This window comes from Oxyura jamaicensis, chromosome 11 (assembly GCF_011077185.1).
Source record: "Oxyura jamaicensis isolate SHBP4307 breed ruddy duck chromosome 11, BPBGC_Ojam_1.0, whole genome shotgun sequence".
In the NCBI taxonomy this organism is placed as follows: domain Eukaryota; kingdom Metazoa; phylum Chordata; class Aves; order Anseriformes; family Anatidae; genus Oxyura; species Oxyura jamaicensis.
The window spans coordinates 5948788-5965049 of record NC_048903.1 but is presented as its reverse complement, the minus strand read 5'-3'; the positions used below and the strand labels follow the sequence as shown (position 1 = coordinate 5965049).

At 38.9% G+C, this 16262-nt stretch overlaps 1 long non-coding RNA gene across 2 annotated transcripts in view; it reads left to right on the top strand.

Annotated features, from left to right (window-relative positions):
* The first annotated feature begins 690 nt into the window (after window positions 1-690).
* LOC118172831 overlaps window positions 691-16262 on the top strand; it is a 29259-nt gene continuing 13687 nt past the window's right edge. The window contains exons 1-3 of one of the 2 annotated variants that reach the window (XR_004753875.1): window positions 692-837; window positions 3018-3156; window positions 11410-11839. This is a non-coding gene — a long non-coding RNA (uncharacterized LOC118172831). Of the gene's footprint in view, window positions 838-3017; window positions 3157-11409; window positions 11840-16262 lie in introns of those variants that run through there. The other variant, XR_004753874.1, reaches the window with a different exon arrangement.

Here is a 16262-nt window from a genome sequence, read left to right as displayed (position 1 = left end):
CAGTAATATTAATTCATAACCAGGTAACCAAGTAGTAGAGTACAGTAGAGTATAAAACCGAAATTCTTGAGCCTATCTGGAGAAGAATGGGCTCTGCATTTCATAATCTGTGCTGACAAATTATGGAAAAAGACATTTGGGCTAAATCATCATTCATACTGAAACTGTAAACTATGATTACTTACTTCTGCCTTTCTAAAATAGATGAAGTATGAACAGGGGAATGAATATAATTATCAAAATAGAAGAAAAATGACTTCATATTATCTGGGAAATCTTCTCCAAGTCACACAGACATTTGGGTAATAACTGCTGTCTCTGAAGACAGCTTTCCAGAGCTCAAAAGTCAATACATTTCTGTACAAAGATAAACTTTATGTGAAACATGAAGATGATAAATTGGATTTCTGTAATTTTGCTAAGCGCACACTCTTTCTAATATCTCATAATTGTTGAGTTAAGAAATGGAGGAATAATAATACAGTTTGTAGTTGGTGTCTAATTCTAAAGGATTAACAATTTAACAGGCTTGCATTGACCTTTCCTTCTCTCAGTTCAGAAAAAAAAAAAAAAACGCTTTTTAAAAATTAAAATATTAATTGACCTTGTGGGCTAGCAAGTGCTGTTCTAGTGGCTCACCTGAATCTCATCAAACATTTCTTTTGTTCACTCAAAGAAAGAGCTGCAAACAATTTAATCAGTGGCTCTATGTCAATGTGCAGCAGCTGAGGATCTGACTTGAAAAGAGGTCAACATCTTTTTTCTCTCCCTTTTGCTGAATCCTTGTGTGAGAAGGTCTGCTCCTACAGAAAGTGGTTTCCCCAACAAAGGAAATCTGTGAGTGCTGTTCTGCAGCAAATATTATTCTAGTTTTATGGTACAAGCCACGTCACTTTGTTGTACCACCTACTCACATATTCATTTGGGACCTCGGTAAAGAACTGATCAGTAAAGGAATGTTTGTTTCAGATATTCTCTCTCTCAGTTTTACAAAGACAAGGTTCTTCTAGTGGAGACTTTCAGTATCAGCCTGGCTCTTTTTTTTTTTTTTTTTCCTCTCCTGCTGTGAGGTGCCAAACAATGCTGGCTCAGGGAATTGCCACGTACCTTCTGGTACATAGCTATGACAATAAATAGATTTACCAGGTCAGTTCCAACCTCTAGTGGTACTGGAAATGTGAGAGTCCTGCTTCTCTATGGAATGCAGAAGGCTTGCTTACAGGGGCACATTTTTAAACCCACAAGTCTGAGTGGGTTTGAAATGTGTGCAGCCGTGCTCTCGTGGTCCTAATGAAAACATGCATCTGGCAGCACTGAAATTCCTGTTTTAGAATAACCCGCACTTTGGTGGGGGAAGGAGGAGATGCTGACTTCATGGTCCCTTTTTCTCTCTCCTAGAGTGCCAATTTTCCTGTCACTACTGTTATTTGTCACCACAAAAACAAACCACAACAGTGACAGATTGTATTCCATCTCTGGTTTATTTCTTGCTTCCTTTTTAGTCAGTTTCGAATGCTTAAACTTAAGGCACTTACTAACAGATTATCCAGTCATTCAGCATGGCCCTTATCACAATTTCTGTGTACACTACAGTCACTAATTTACTGCAAAGTATGTGCAAACAGGTGAATATTCTATTTCTGATTGCATTCTTGCAGCACACCAGTGCCGTGCTTTGTCATTGTACTTGTGGTCAAAGCTGTCAGCCAAGATACAATCATTTCCCATACTAAAAGCAAATACTGTCTTGTGTGACAGCAAGAATTATGGCCCTGAGCTCAAAGATAAAATATTACAGGGGTCCTAAGACTCGCAGATGTAGTTCTACCCAGAATTTGATTAAAAATATTGATGATGTTAATGTTATATCAGTGAAGTTTTCTTTCCACCACCTAGAAAAATATTCAGCTTCACCTGTCGCTTATTAACTTTTTCACTTAGCTTCTGGGGTTTGTTTTTCATGGTTTAAAAGATCTGTAGTGTTACCTACAAACTTGAAGCATTATTCCATTATTAGTAAGGATTAATACTTAATTTTACTTCCAAAAATACTTTTCAAAGGTCTGTTTTTTTTTCCTATGGCCACTCCTGTGTATGCTCTTAATTATAGTCATGACTAATTTGAACATGTTGGACAGTATTAGGTCTGTATAGCTATGAAGTATCTTTTCCAGCTGATTTGGGGCTTTTAATGGTAATGATTTAGGAGGATTGTTTGAAGAGCTGAAACAATTGCATTTGTGTGAAATTACATGTTCTTAAATTTAAAATGTTAGTGCATATTGCTGGAGACAGTTGGGACTAGACAGGTTAATGATAAAGTGTAGGGTTTCATATTTGTATTTAAAATACGGAGTTTGTATGAACTAATTTCTCCTCTAGTTCTTTGCAATTTGTTCTTTACGTAACTTTCTAGTTAAAACTGAAAAAATGTCTTTTGTATATGCCTGTAGTTTGACATGCCTGAAGCAGGCATTCTGTCCTGGGCCACAATTTTGGATTTTCAAACTGTAAATGCCAAGGCTGGATCTTTGTACCTTTAAATGATTCAGCCCTGCCTCTGAGGGGAATAGAGCAGATATGCAAATAAGTGCCTCAGCTTGCCATAGAAATGTCCTCCAGAGCACTGTGAGATGACAAGGCTGCAGAGCACATCCTGCCAGAAGCACCAGGCAATAAACCATAGTCCACGGGAAATTAAAGTAGGGTGTGCTCTGGCTCGAGCTCTACCCTCTACTGAGAGCACAGGAGTCCCTGGCCTGAACATCAAGTAGGATGCCCATCATGGCCTTCTGTATGCAATGAACGTAGAACTCTTTCGCTCCATGGCGTTTAATATCTTTTACCAGCTATATCCATCGTGCTCTGAGATTTTTATGACATTTTCATGTCTTCCTCCTCTTCTGCCCCTTTGCTCCATGCCCCATTTTTCATAAGAGCAAATTCCTCCCTCCCTCTCCAGTTCCTTTTTTCCATTTCATTTTTTATATCATTTGCTTTTTACATTTTCTTTACAGTACCTGCGGCAGCTGCTTTGCACATCCCCTGCTGTGCAAATCGCCCTTCACAGAGGCAGATCTTCCTGTCGGTGACTGACAAGAGGTGCCAGGAGCAGGTTAGGAGACTTTTAAAACCCACGAGTTGGCAAATCAGCAGGTACCCGCATGCAGTTCTGGATCCGCCCCTAGCATTAGTTCCTATCTTGTATCAAAGGGTTTTTAGGATGATATGGCCCACAGGCAGAGTTTCAGGTTAAAAAGAACACTCATAGTGTTTGGCTGCATCTAGCAACTCGATTTTTTGTTTTAAAAGTAATGACACCAGCAGTTCGCTCTTGAGGAGTGATGTGTGGGGTGTGTTGTGGTTTTTTTAAGCGGGATCTGTTTTCTCTTTGCAACAGCATAAACAAGGAGAAAATACTCCTAGAACAACGTAGTGGATTTTTTTGTTTGTTTGTTTGTTTGTTTTAATCCAAAGAAATAAAGATGCCTCTCATATTTTCTGAGGCTGACAATGTTGACGAGACTAAGGTACATCAAAGATTGAAGGGAAAGAGGAAGGAGCCTGCTGTAACCATCAGTTTCTGTAGGGGAAGATCAGGGTTTTTTGGTTGCGCTAGGAATGCTATGGCAGTCCTTCTCTCCTTGACATGCAGGAGAAGACAAAGGCTTTGGAGGAGGTGGGAAACTTCATTTAGTTCCAGGACTATCTTAAAGAGGTCTTAATCAGTCCTAAGAGAAAGCATATTGAACAAGAAGGTGTAGCTTTCATGTAAAACACCATCTGAATTAAATGCAGAATAAATAGCATGAATAAAGGGACCAGAATTTGGTCCGCTGTGATCATTTGACCTGAGTGGCTTAAAGCTTTGCATGCTTCATACTTGCAAACCAGCTGTAAAATGCAGGAAATACAAGTAGCCATGGTCTGACATTTACCCATCTGTTCCCAATATTTAATAATTTGCTCTCAGAGCATATTACATTTACTTACAAATTTTAAAAGTATGCTTTATATAATGAGTTTAAAGCTATAATGGCCTTGCTCCAAATTGCTCAGAGAGCACCTTCCTTTGCCAGATGCAGGGAATTAATTTTTCTTGTGGAATTGGTGTCTAAGGTGTAGATGGACAAGAAGAAATTTTAGTACACCAGGCTTTTGCCTTGCTGTTCTGCATGTCTTTCTCTTCTCTAGAGCTTCTGCACAGAAAGTTTGTGTTCTGAAGGCTAAAATTCCCTTTGCCTTCCTATAAGGATGATGGAGAGTGAGAAGAAAACCCTGGTTCTCACAGGTGACAACATTTTGTTTTGCTAACTGAAAGAAAAAACTTCCTTACGAAAAGCTTGCTGAGAACTGTTCCCCGTGTTGGAATCAGTAAAAATTTTGCTGTGGAGCTGAACAGCACCAAGTACAACCAAATAACACTTCAGTTAAGAACACCTTTTAAAAAGTTTTGGGGAAGGATTTTTTTTTTCATACGAAGTAAGTGTTATGGATAAGAAAAAGATACTGAATCTTAAATGTCCATGTACCCCCAAAAAGTAACAGATTACAGTCTCCTGGACTTGAGCTGATAATACCCCATTTTAGCTAACTCTGTCCATGTGCATTCTGTGGGAGGTAGGTGGCTGTCGCTGCACACCACACAAGAAAAGGAAATGTTGACCTAAATATCTCTGAGACCTCCACGCTTCATAACTTTAGTTTCTGCAGCACAGTCCAAAGTCTTTTTATTCTGTAATTATAACAATTTTGAAGATGTTAAATGCTGGAATTTAAATATTTGAAAAAAAAATACTGTAGGCTGCTTCCTGCACCTGCTTGTACTTGCATAGAAGTCCAGTGAAGTGAATGAAAATGTCTATTTAAGTGTAATCTAGTGGAGGGAATGTAAATATGCCTATTTACGTAAAGATTGAATCTGGTCAGGGATGGGTGCTTTTTCACATAAAGATAATACTTAGTAAAGGCAAGTAAGTTTTTAATAATGCTTTGTGTAATTACTTCAGTAATGCTATTGTGTAATTACTTCATGTAACGTACGGTTTGATTCACCATACGTTCTCAGCGAACAGGATAGAAATGGGGGCTGCTTAGATGGCTGGGAATAGACTGTATAAATAAAAGAATTCCTTCTGGGTTTTCTATTGGATTCAGTTGCACTCTGTCAAGACACTGTGGTTTATAAGTTGGTGAGAGGTTCTGGTGGTTATAAATTATTCTCATTTTTATCAAGATTCTTAACTCTTTTAAGAAGTGGCCAGGTTCCACATGAGCTAAAACATTAGTGATATAACTAATTATTATGTTTTTAGTGATTGTGTCAAGCTGCTAAAATTGATAGCTAAATATTTCTTTAACAAAGTAATAGTAATGGTAAGAGTAACATCAGTGCCAATCAATGTGGAAAACCAGTCTTTTCAAACAAGCCTAACTTTAGTCTTTGAGCAAATGAAGTTTGGTTAATTAACCAAGTAAAGACTATATTGAGGCGTCTGTAAATCTTGTGACTATTACATAAGAACATTATACTTTGTTGGTATGGAAAGCATTTAGTAATAACTGAATTGATTTGTCTTACAATAGCTCTCAAAAAGTGTTTTTCATCAAATAACTGTAATTCCAGGAACGTTGTATATCCATCTGAAGCCTGGCATTAATCAGCATTTCTCAGTGTAGCATCACTGCTATGATGCTGCTGATGGTGGAATGCCAACCGAGAGCAAACGTGTGCTTCCAGGTGACTTGGACTGCAAAGTAGAATTGGCACCAGAATGGAATAGTCTGTGATATAACCAAATGCTAAGTTTTCAGTCAAGTAACAGGGACCTGTGCCTGATGATTAAGAGTGGTATTGTGAACATAAGCACTGTGGAAGGGGCTGGGGTAGCACAGTGGAGAAGCAACTGAATGTGTGATATAAGTAGTCCAGTGGGGAAATGAAAGAAGGCTGTGGGGGTTGTACAGGATGGTAGCGTGCGGTTCTAGTGTTCAGGTTTCTAAAATAGTATTCAAAATTGGCAAGCTATAGGGGCTGAACAGAAAAGGAGACCTTAGATATGTTCAGTGGATCCACAAACAGATAAAACTGATATTGTCCTGAAATATCCTGTGTCCATGGTGGCAGTTGTGATGTATATATCTGTGTGTGTGCAATGCAGCTGTAGACCAGATGGTATTTTCTCTGGTCTTCATTCTAGGGAGAGAAGGGATAAGGATTCCACCTCCCAGATCTTGAATTCTTTATTTTTACAGTAATTGAGCCTTATGCCTCAATGCCATGCAGCACTAAGCAAAACTATCACTTTACTTCATTACTTTGGGTCTCTCAAGGACAAGTCTTCATAGAAATATTTAAAAATGAGTGAAACTAAAGTGTTGAAAATGCTAAGAACAGTGCAAGTCATCCCATTTGAATTATGTTGTTTAAAAAATGGTGACTTCAGAAGTTGTGGTATCTCACAGCCATATTCCGGACATCCCCAAACTGTACTGCACAGTGGCATGTTAAACCCTTAAGTGCGTGTCTGTGTCAAGGCACTTGGGAACATTAACTCACAACTTCAGTTCATTCAAATGAATTTTCCTGAGGTTTCCTGTTTATGAAAGCCTAAATTTATTACAAGAGGTCTGGCTAACAGCCCTGAAGTGGAACTTATCACAAGAATGAACATTTCTATGGCATTCTTGCTATAAGCCCTCACTGCTATTTTTATTTCCTTGAACTCCCTGTGTCTATATCTTGAAAACAACACAGGTAAATCCCTAGTATTTTATGCATACTGAAAAGCCTATTAAGTGAAAGAAATACCAGAATAAATGGTCAGGTATAAAGAGGTGCTTTGGCCTAGCTGTTTCCCAGAAGTAATACAACAAAATTCAAACCAACTGATTCCCCTGGAAAAACGCTAATAGATGTCACTGCAGCAATTCCTCAATGTGTTTCTTTGTTTAATGTTGTTTCTGGAATAGCTTTTTAGAACGGTCTGCACAGAAATTACTGAAGGAAGGAGCTGTTACCTGAATGAAGGATAACAAAAATGTGCTAGGCAGATGGCACAGACATGTAGGATCTAATTTCTGCCAGACTTAAAATGTGGCCATTTAGATGCCTTTAGATTGAATATGTGAAGATAACAGAAGCAGCTTTCTCTCCCTATAAATTTTAAACAATTTCTGAGCAAACCTGTGAAACTTTTTCCTTTGACAAAGGAAATTCAGTGGTGTTCTTACAGCTGTCTAAAATATTTGGACATGGACCCGCAGTACACTTTTAACTTAATTTCATTTTCAGGTAGAAAATCCTTACAGCTTGTGGGAAGTGGGAAATTTCGTATTTTTTTGAAGAAAAGTAAAATTAGATTATTATTTTTTTTTTTTCTGAAAAGGAAGATCAACATAACCTCTTTTGTTCACGGTGCAACTTTGAGAAAGCCATTCCAGGTTTCTGTCTGGCATTCTAGAATAACTGAGATGTGTGGATCTTAAGATATTCTCCTCCTTGATTTTCTTATTTTTCCTGACTTGTTTATTTTGGATATTTCTGTAACCGCCCTCCTATTTTTCTTTTTTTCCCTTTGCACCTCATTTGATAAATTTCAATCCTATGTCAGCATTTTTCTTATTCTTCTAAACCCCTCCTCTCTTCCCTCATGATTTTAAACTGCTCTAGATTTGTTTGACTACTTTTCCTTTCTCTTGTCTTTATCCTCTTTTTCTTTCATTTCTTATTTCATCTATTTTTCCATAAGCTCCTTTTAAAAAGACGAGGTAGCCAGGAGACTGCTGCTCTCTTGGTAGTTGCACGGGGAAACTGCTCACTTGGGAAAGAGCTCTGGTAGATGGGAACTGGAATACCAAAGTGCAGGCTGCAGTTTAGCCAGCGCAGAATAAAGCAGTGATCTCAGCTAACAGATATTGAAGGTTTTGTTTTTTCTTTTTTTTTTTTCTTTTTTTTTTTTCAGAAATAAAGCTTTTTTAAAAAATTGTGTATTTCTGAATATTGCAGCCTGTAGCTAACGGAGTTGTTGAAATGTGGAGGAGGTGTAAGTTGGGGGGCAAACACACATGTGGGCATCAGAAAGCACTTAGCTGTCTGCCTGAGTGCTGAGGTAGCACTGCATTTTGGTGCCTCCTCTCTTCATTCTCTGAAGAACACTATTCCTATTGCAATTTCCTTTCTCAGTTCCTTTCCTCCCTGATGCATCTCTGACAGTCAGTTTTGCTGTGTAGATATGGAAATGATACATACATTTTCATCAAACAATGTCAAGGCTCTCTTGATATGCCCTGAAAAGTTTTGACAAATGAAATAGAGCTAAATATCAAGTGAAAAATTGTATCTTCCTGAGGTGGCCCTAAAAGGGAATCTGTATTTTTTTTTTCCACTATCTTAAAGATTGAAGAACTTTTTTGTTTTTGTTTTCAGCAGCTTAGACCTTTCAGTTTCAGTCTCTGGAGGCTACAGACCTCAAAGTCATCACTAGCTCGTATACAGGCAGTAACCTTTGGAATTTCTGAGAAATTTTGTTCTGGAGCAGGACTGGTTGGTTGAATCAGCTTGTGTTGCCGAAACTATGTTGTGGGTTTCAAGCTCTTTTGGTAGATGCTGAATGTCCTCACCAATCTTTAACTTTGAGATTTGTAAAAAAGGGTCAAAAATGTGGCCTGCTGCTCTGGAGACCATACTGTTTCATTAGTAAATGCATGAAATGGGCAATTCACATGGGAAAACACAAGACTGTTGTTTTGAATGTAAGAAGCACTGTTTCATTGCAGGTATTCTGTGGGAAGGAAAGCTGCAAGGATAGCATTTGTGAGCTTGAAATAGTGAACACGGAACTGTGCATCTTCCAGTGAACGATTCTTCCAGTGAATATGATCACAAGTGAATTTAATTCAAATGTCAGTACATTCTGATGGTCACTAGTGCATTCTGACTCTTTCTCAGAAGATAACAGTAATCTGAATAGAATCAAAACTAAAAGCAACTTTATATATTTATATATTTTATATTTATATATTTATATAGCTACAAGGTTAACCTTGTAGCTATATTTAAGTCACTAAAAATTGTACTATTTTACAAGAGGAACGCAGCCTTAAGATCATGTGTGAGTGTGACTTTGAGGTATGGACCAAATTCAAGGCTGGTGTTAACTGGTGGTAATTTGGTTCAGCACAGGGAAAGTAATGGCAACAGAACAGAAGCTGCCCTGGGGCATCTCCCCCCGACTATATCCCTGGCTTAATCTCTCCCCTATCCAGCCTAGAAACATATCTATTTTTCTTATTTAAGATTCTGTAGGCCCTTCATATTTAATATTAGTATAAAGGAGGAAACAGAGCCCCAGGAGAAAGATCAGAGTTTCTGTTCTGTTGAGGCATCAGAGTCATTCTTCCCTTAATGAAGAGGAACAGCAGGATGGATAAAAATCAATGACTTAAAAATAAATTGGATTTTTAATTTAGGCTTAAAAAAATCTTTCTTGAGTAAAACCATTTAAAATTAAGCTTTAAGCCCATATTAAGTCCAATTTATTCTGATGTATTTAATCATTCAATGTTTAAAGAAAAAAATCAAAAAATGTGGTTTGCTGTCAGTTTTCACACTGGACCACCGAATCACTCTTCATTACTGGTGCAGAGAAAATAGTTCTATAGTTTCCATTTATTCTCTTAATTTCATTCAGTGACTAAAGTCAACATAGAAAATCTGGAGATGTTTGTCTTTACTGTGTACCCTTCAGTTATTTTCCTAAAAGACAAATATAAATTTTTTTCTTTGGATTAAAATATATCCATTTTGTCATATCTGGCACTCAGAGCACTACAAAAAGCAGGTTGCCTGCTTTTCCTCTATCACCTCTGGTTAAAAATGAGGTGTAAGATAAGACCAGGTGGTTTAAAAAACTCAAATGACATGATAGCCAGAAACGGCCATTGCAAGATGCTTTAATAAGCATTTCTTTTTGGATTAAAATAATTAGTTTTAAATGTCAAATATATTTGGATAACTTTGTTTTCCCCTTGAGAACACCTACAGTAATTTGTATTTATTCTAACTACTGATACACATTTCTGCAGTATTTTTTACATTCTGTGATTGCTTTAATAAATGCTTATCCTTGGAAAGCTACATATGCAGACAGAAGATGGCTATAGTTGCTCATAAATTAACATATTTTATTAGGTACCAGCCTGAGATAGTCATCTTCTCTTTAGGAAAATAACTGAAGTATCGATGTAAAACAAAGCAAAAATAAGTCAGAGTTTTCTGCTTGCTGACTTAAAGGTTGTAATTCTCTATCAGGCTGCACTGTTCTGAGCCTTCAGAGAACTGAAATAAAATTCAACCCACAGGTCTAGCTCAACAGGGTTTAATATGCAATCGACTAAGCATATGCGATGGCATGGCTAATCCATATGAAAAATCACAGTTCTACTGCCTTTTGGCATGTCCACATCAGCCTGAAAAAGAAGAGCATGTTCTCTAGAGGCCTGTCGTGGAGGAGGTGGTGAAGGATGTGTGCACGATACTGTTGGGAGGAGGCCATGCAGGGAATGAGCATACTTCTAGATTTGCACAGCTGCTTGGTTTTGCTGCTTAATTCAATGAACTGAGACTGCTGGTTCTACCTCAGCAAGATACCGAACTATTTGCACTTGACCCTTATCTGGGTTGGAGGAAACACATATGAGCAGCCCCCACTGATGAGATACTGGTCTGCAAATCTGCAGAAGCAAGCTAGAAACAGCAACTGGCAGAGGAATTCACCCAGGCTGAACAGTTCTTCATGGCATGAATTAAAATCCTGCTGCTTGTTTGGGACTGGTTTTGACACGCATGTGCTGCGCTTGATACATTGGGTTTATTCCAGTTGCTTTCAGTGTGAGGAAATGGAAACATCCGTGGGTTTAGGGCCTGAGGATGTGCTAACCATCCTCAGGCTTCACTGGAACTGAGGGTCTTTGCTCTAGCAAGCAAAATTCACTTTGAAGCTGAGGAGAGTTTTGTTCTGGCAGATCCTGAAAAAAAGTAATGTAAACTGTCATTCAGCACTGAAGGGTAAAGGCCTAATCTGGGTTTCAATTCTGATTTTAACACTCATTATCTTTTCAGCACATGTGACGGGGGGAGAAAGCAAATAGTATTTCACAAAGCACTGAAGCTCCACGTTTTCAGGTGCAGTTTAAGGATACAGTTTTCAGGATTTACCCCAGTACAGGTTATTTGTAGGAGTAATATTTCTAGTTACTCATCATCCTGTTTTGTTTTTCTGTAAAAGGCTTTTTTCCCTACCTCCCCCACTCCCATCCCCCTGTTGTCTTTGTGCCTAGTATTTTTCCACACTTTATTTCCTAAAAGACTAGCAGGTCTGACGATGCATTGTGATTTCTTTTCTACAGGGCTTTATGAAGGAAGCTGGAGGCAGTTCTCATTAGTCTCACTGACATCTTTTATCACTTATCAGAGGAACAAGCAAACGGAGAGCAATTCCTTTGATCATGGCAAAAGTAGAAAGAGTATTAAAAACCCTATGAAGATTCACTAAGTAGAAAGTGGAAAAGACAGTCTGTGGCATGTTTCAAAGAAGTAATGTGGTTTAAAGTTGCCAGATTTGCTTGTATATATTAAAGAATTGTTAATGATGCTACATTTTACATGCATCCTAGGTTTTTTGATTTGTATTTTTCTTTTTTAAAAAAACAGGCAAAGGAGTTCTTAGGTAGAATAGATGGGTTAGATCAATTAGAAAGTGTCTCTAAAAGGTGAGCTGTGTCAGAAAGGAATTCTGATTCGATGAAAATTGTTGAAAATAAAAATAAGGATGTAACAGTGGAACAATAGATTGGGGGAAAAAAGGAAAAAAAGAAAAAAATCACCCTGCTCTCATGGGAGAATGTTGAAAAATCTTAAGAATTCCTTTTCTTTTGGAGGCATTCTGTGGTGAATCAATGTGTTTGTGAAGACTGCATATAGGAACTGCAATGCTTGCAATTATCCATGTACACCTGACTGCCTAACTCTGACCTCAGAGTGCCATTACTTCTTCATTCTATGGAAAATAAGATTTTTCTCAGTGGTTCTGAGTATTGATTCGCCTAGTGTGTTGCCCTCATCATGTCCCTTGCATTATTACCAACAGGGCAGGGAGAAAAGAGAATACTCTCTTACCCACAGCTATTGAGCGTTCTGTAGTCTAGGTCTACTAGTGCTTTTCTGTATGGCTGGAGCTCAGTTATCCACTGCTTATAAATCCCTTTGTGATTTTTGCATGTGATCAGCTCCTATCTCAAAGTATCAGATTTGAGTTGCACTTGAAGGCCCTTGTCTTAAACTGTAAAAATACAGAGACCACAATTACTTAGCCATTTTCTTCCAGTGCAGACTCTGTGCCATCCTGTCCCTGCAGCGTTCTTTGCTACAACAGTTGATTTTTGGATACGATGCAATGTAGTACACTTCTATAGCACCTTCCATGCAAGCATCCCCAGAGTGCTTTCTGATCAAGCTAAAATTAGCTCTGAACTATATACAAATTCCTAAGAGATTCATTTTAATAAATGGTAAATAGAAGGTAGAAATATATGCATTCCATTCAAAGTTAAAGCAGGCAGAGGGACACCAGAGTATCAGAGAAGGATCTAATTCAGTATTTTCTTTTATAGCAGGCTTGGAGTGTGATGCTCCAGGTAGCGCGACGTACTGTTGTAACAACACTGACCAGAACGAATCATGTAGCTGCTGCAAATGACCTGGAGGTGGCAGGTGAAGTAATACATGGCTGGGTTATCAGATCCCTTTGTATCTACACGTTGCCTAATGTTTGCTGCTTCTGGTAAGCAAACAAGAAAGCCACACAGTTCCTCACGATATCTGGCCTCAGTCACAGTCATGCACTAGGAAGACAGGAGGAAGAATAAATCAATAGTTTTGAGGGACCTGAAATGTGGATTTTTTTGTTTTGTTTTGTTTTTATTTTCTTGCCAGAGCAAGGGGCTTGGAGATGAATCAAATGTTGGCTGGTTTCTCAGGATTAAAAAAAAAAAGACTGTTACCAGAAGCTGTCAGGAGGGACAGGCTGATTCAGGATGATGTGTTGAGGAAAGAGGCTAAAAAAATTACGTCCTTCCTCAGATCTAGTGGTCTTAAGGAAAAAAAAAATACCACCCTACAAAAGGCTAGCATACAGCCTTTTTCATTGTTATAAGACTTTCTTTTAATCCTTTTCTTCTAAATTAAAAAAAAAAAAAAAAAAAAAAAAAAGGTTTAGGTATTTAGGTAGCAGTTTGATCACCACCATCTCTCCTCTATGTAAGTGAATGGTGGGGCCTGACAATGCATAAAGCTTGCTAAGGAAATTAGGAAAGGATGCTGCCTTAACCAGACCTTAGAGGTCTTGAGCTAGTCAGGAGGGAACTGAAGGTAGTTCAGTGCTTTTACTGATGGTTGTGCATGTGTGTAAACAGATCTGCTGGTACCAAAGTGGATAATCAGGCTGGTGGAAGTCCCAACCCCAGGGCTTGCCCCTGCTGTTTCCAGAGCAGTGAGACAAAGCTCATCAGATATGTGGCAACCTTGAATCATAGCAGCCAGGGCGGGTGGCTGAAGGTCATCTACATCAGGTAGGAAGGGCTTAAATAGCAGTGGACAAAAGGAAATTTTATAACCACATGGTTAGGAAATACAGCACTTGAAGTCTGGCGTAACAACAAAATCTGGAGAGAGAAGTCAGATTTGTAAGAACAACTGTGCAAGGAGACATAAGCGCCTGTAACCGTTGCTAATAGATTATGCAAGTAAGACGTGTTTTCTGTGGTTCTGCAGAGATGTCTTCTAACACGTAACATGTAGCTGAAAATCTCAGCATGTAGCTGAAAATTTACATCTCAGCATGTAGCTGAAAATTTACTGCAGGGTGCTGCTCAGCTGTACTGCAATGACAGCAAGCATGCATGTCTGAAAACTTGATCTTAGGCTGAGATTTTTAGCTCTCTAAGGCTACGTGTGCTTTTCTAAAATAAAGAATTATACCAAACTATGAAGACAAAATATGGAGAAGGGTGTACATTCAGGCTGCAGTGTTCCGTGAATAAATCCCATCTGTGTCTGAGGAAAGACCAACAATATTAGGAAGTTAAGGGCATCTCTGGAGCCTGTGCTGCTGCAGCTGATCCCTTACAGTGTTCTGAATTAATTTGCAGATGCAGCAACAGGGAGGTGAGAGATGGTTTCTCGAGTGCTTTGTTTCCAATTTGGAGGCTCCTTCATAGCTAGTAAATCCAGACACGGTTTTGTTCCAAATATAATTGCAGTGTGTGAGGCAGAGAGAAGGTCTATTAAGCCGCGTGGTGACGTTGTGAATGTGATGCAGAATAGCAGCTATAAATACATCCAGCAGAAAGATTGGACCTCTGGACTGACGTACAAACAATCTGCTGAGTTCTTCCATGTGCTTCCTCTGGCAGTGGTTAGCTGTATTAATTGTTCTTTGTCTTGGCATTCTACTTGTTTGGGTTTTTACTGTGTTTACTGCTCCCTCATCTTCGTTATTGTTAGTGTCAATGGCATGCTTACAGGGTAGGAGAAATAGGGAGAACATGCTGAGATCAGATAAAAGGGTCTCACTTGCACTGGCTTCATTATCTGCCTCTTAACTTAGGCATTGAAGGGTCTGGGGAGGCAGCAGCAGATGAAGGCTGTTTGAGAGCGCATCGTCTTCCCAACGGGAAATGAATTACTTCCCTATACAAGAGATTTATATGGCAAATTAGGTCAGTTATCATTAAGCTACCTCAAAGCAGGCAAATCATAATTTTAAATACATTTAAAATATAATATTTAAAATACATTCTGAAGATACGGTAAAAATGAAGCTTGTTACAGTGGCTATGTGGACCAGTCAGATGAACATATTAATCAAGGAACAATTCAGGAGGGTTCGCTACTGCTTGTGAAGTCTGTATAATTTACACCGTTGTTTGTTTACTTGTAACCAAGTAGCCTCACTGCTATCTCCTCAAGATAAAAAAGAAATGTGAGTGCATATACCAACCCCGCTTCGTTTTCCTGTCACTCTCTCTGAAATAATGTTTTACCTTAAAAATCCTCATGATCCTTTGTTCTCCAGAGGAGATAAAAAGAAACTTATGCCCTTCCGTTCCCAGAGTTTGCCAACATCAGCCCTAAGAATGCAGCCATCTGTTATGCAACTGAGCTCTGCTGTCCTTGCCCACCCATTTGTTTGCTTCTTCCCAGATTTCTTTTTTCTCTTCATGATTCCCCAATAACACACTTTTCTTTCTTGCTGTGCCTTCTTTGAGCCTCCTCTTTTGATCATCACAATTTAGTTGCACGGCAGACTTCATAATCTCACGGGCACCAGACCCCTCTGCCAAGGTTTATGCAGATTTAAAGCTTGGATTAATCTTGCCTGGTATTTATAAAATGTTCTGAACATGGCAAGCACTATAAAAGCACTGTATATTATTACTGAGCCCATGGAAGTCCCCTGCTGCCAACTCAGCACACATTAAGCTGCCATTCTGGAGGTGAGGTGCAGGGACAGAAGCAACCAAATCCATGTCTCGTCTTTGGGGATCGCATTTTTTTCTATTTCTCCTTGCCTCTTTCTTTCTTTCTCTCTGTATTCTTTCCCTTCCACAATTTCTGGAAGAAACTGAATGGGAAGGATGGAGACCCCCTTCAAAGTTTTCATCTCCTGAGAGTATTCTTTCAAAGATTTTGGCATGGTCTTCCTTGCTTTTCACTGCTGCTGGACTGCCCAGTTCCCTCATGCTGTTTCCTAAGCACTTTTGAAAGCTGGCAGCCTCTGCAGAAGCCTTTTGGAGGAAAAAAGTCTTGACGCAGGGGGAGACTGCTTTCAAGCTCTGGTCTGCAGCTCGCGTGCAGTGGGGGGAGAAGCTAGGTTCCAAATCCAGGCTATCCCAGCAACTTGAAAAGATTATGAACACAACTCAGGGAACTGTAGGCCTATGTTAGCCAGACTTACTGTGTTTTCAGGAGCTGCTTCCCAAATATTTTTGTTACTTAAAGCATAGTTGAAGAGATGACTGGTGACTGCAATCCAAGTTTAATCGTGTCTTCCTTCACCTTCTGCGTTGTCAACAAGGGGGCAAAGCTCAAAATGAAATAATGTGCGTATTCATAGTGTTTGGGAAATATTTATGCCTTTATGGAAATAAAGTAATTATGCTTTAAAATATTTGATGGTAGTCAGATGAAAATGTGATCAGCT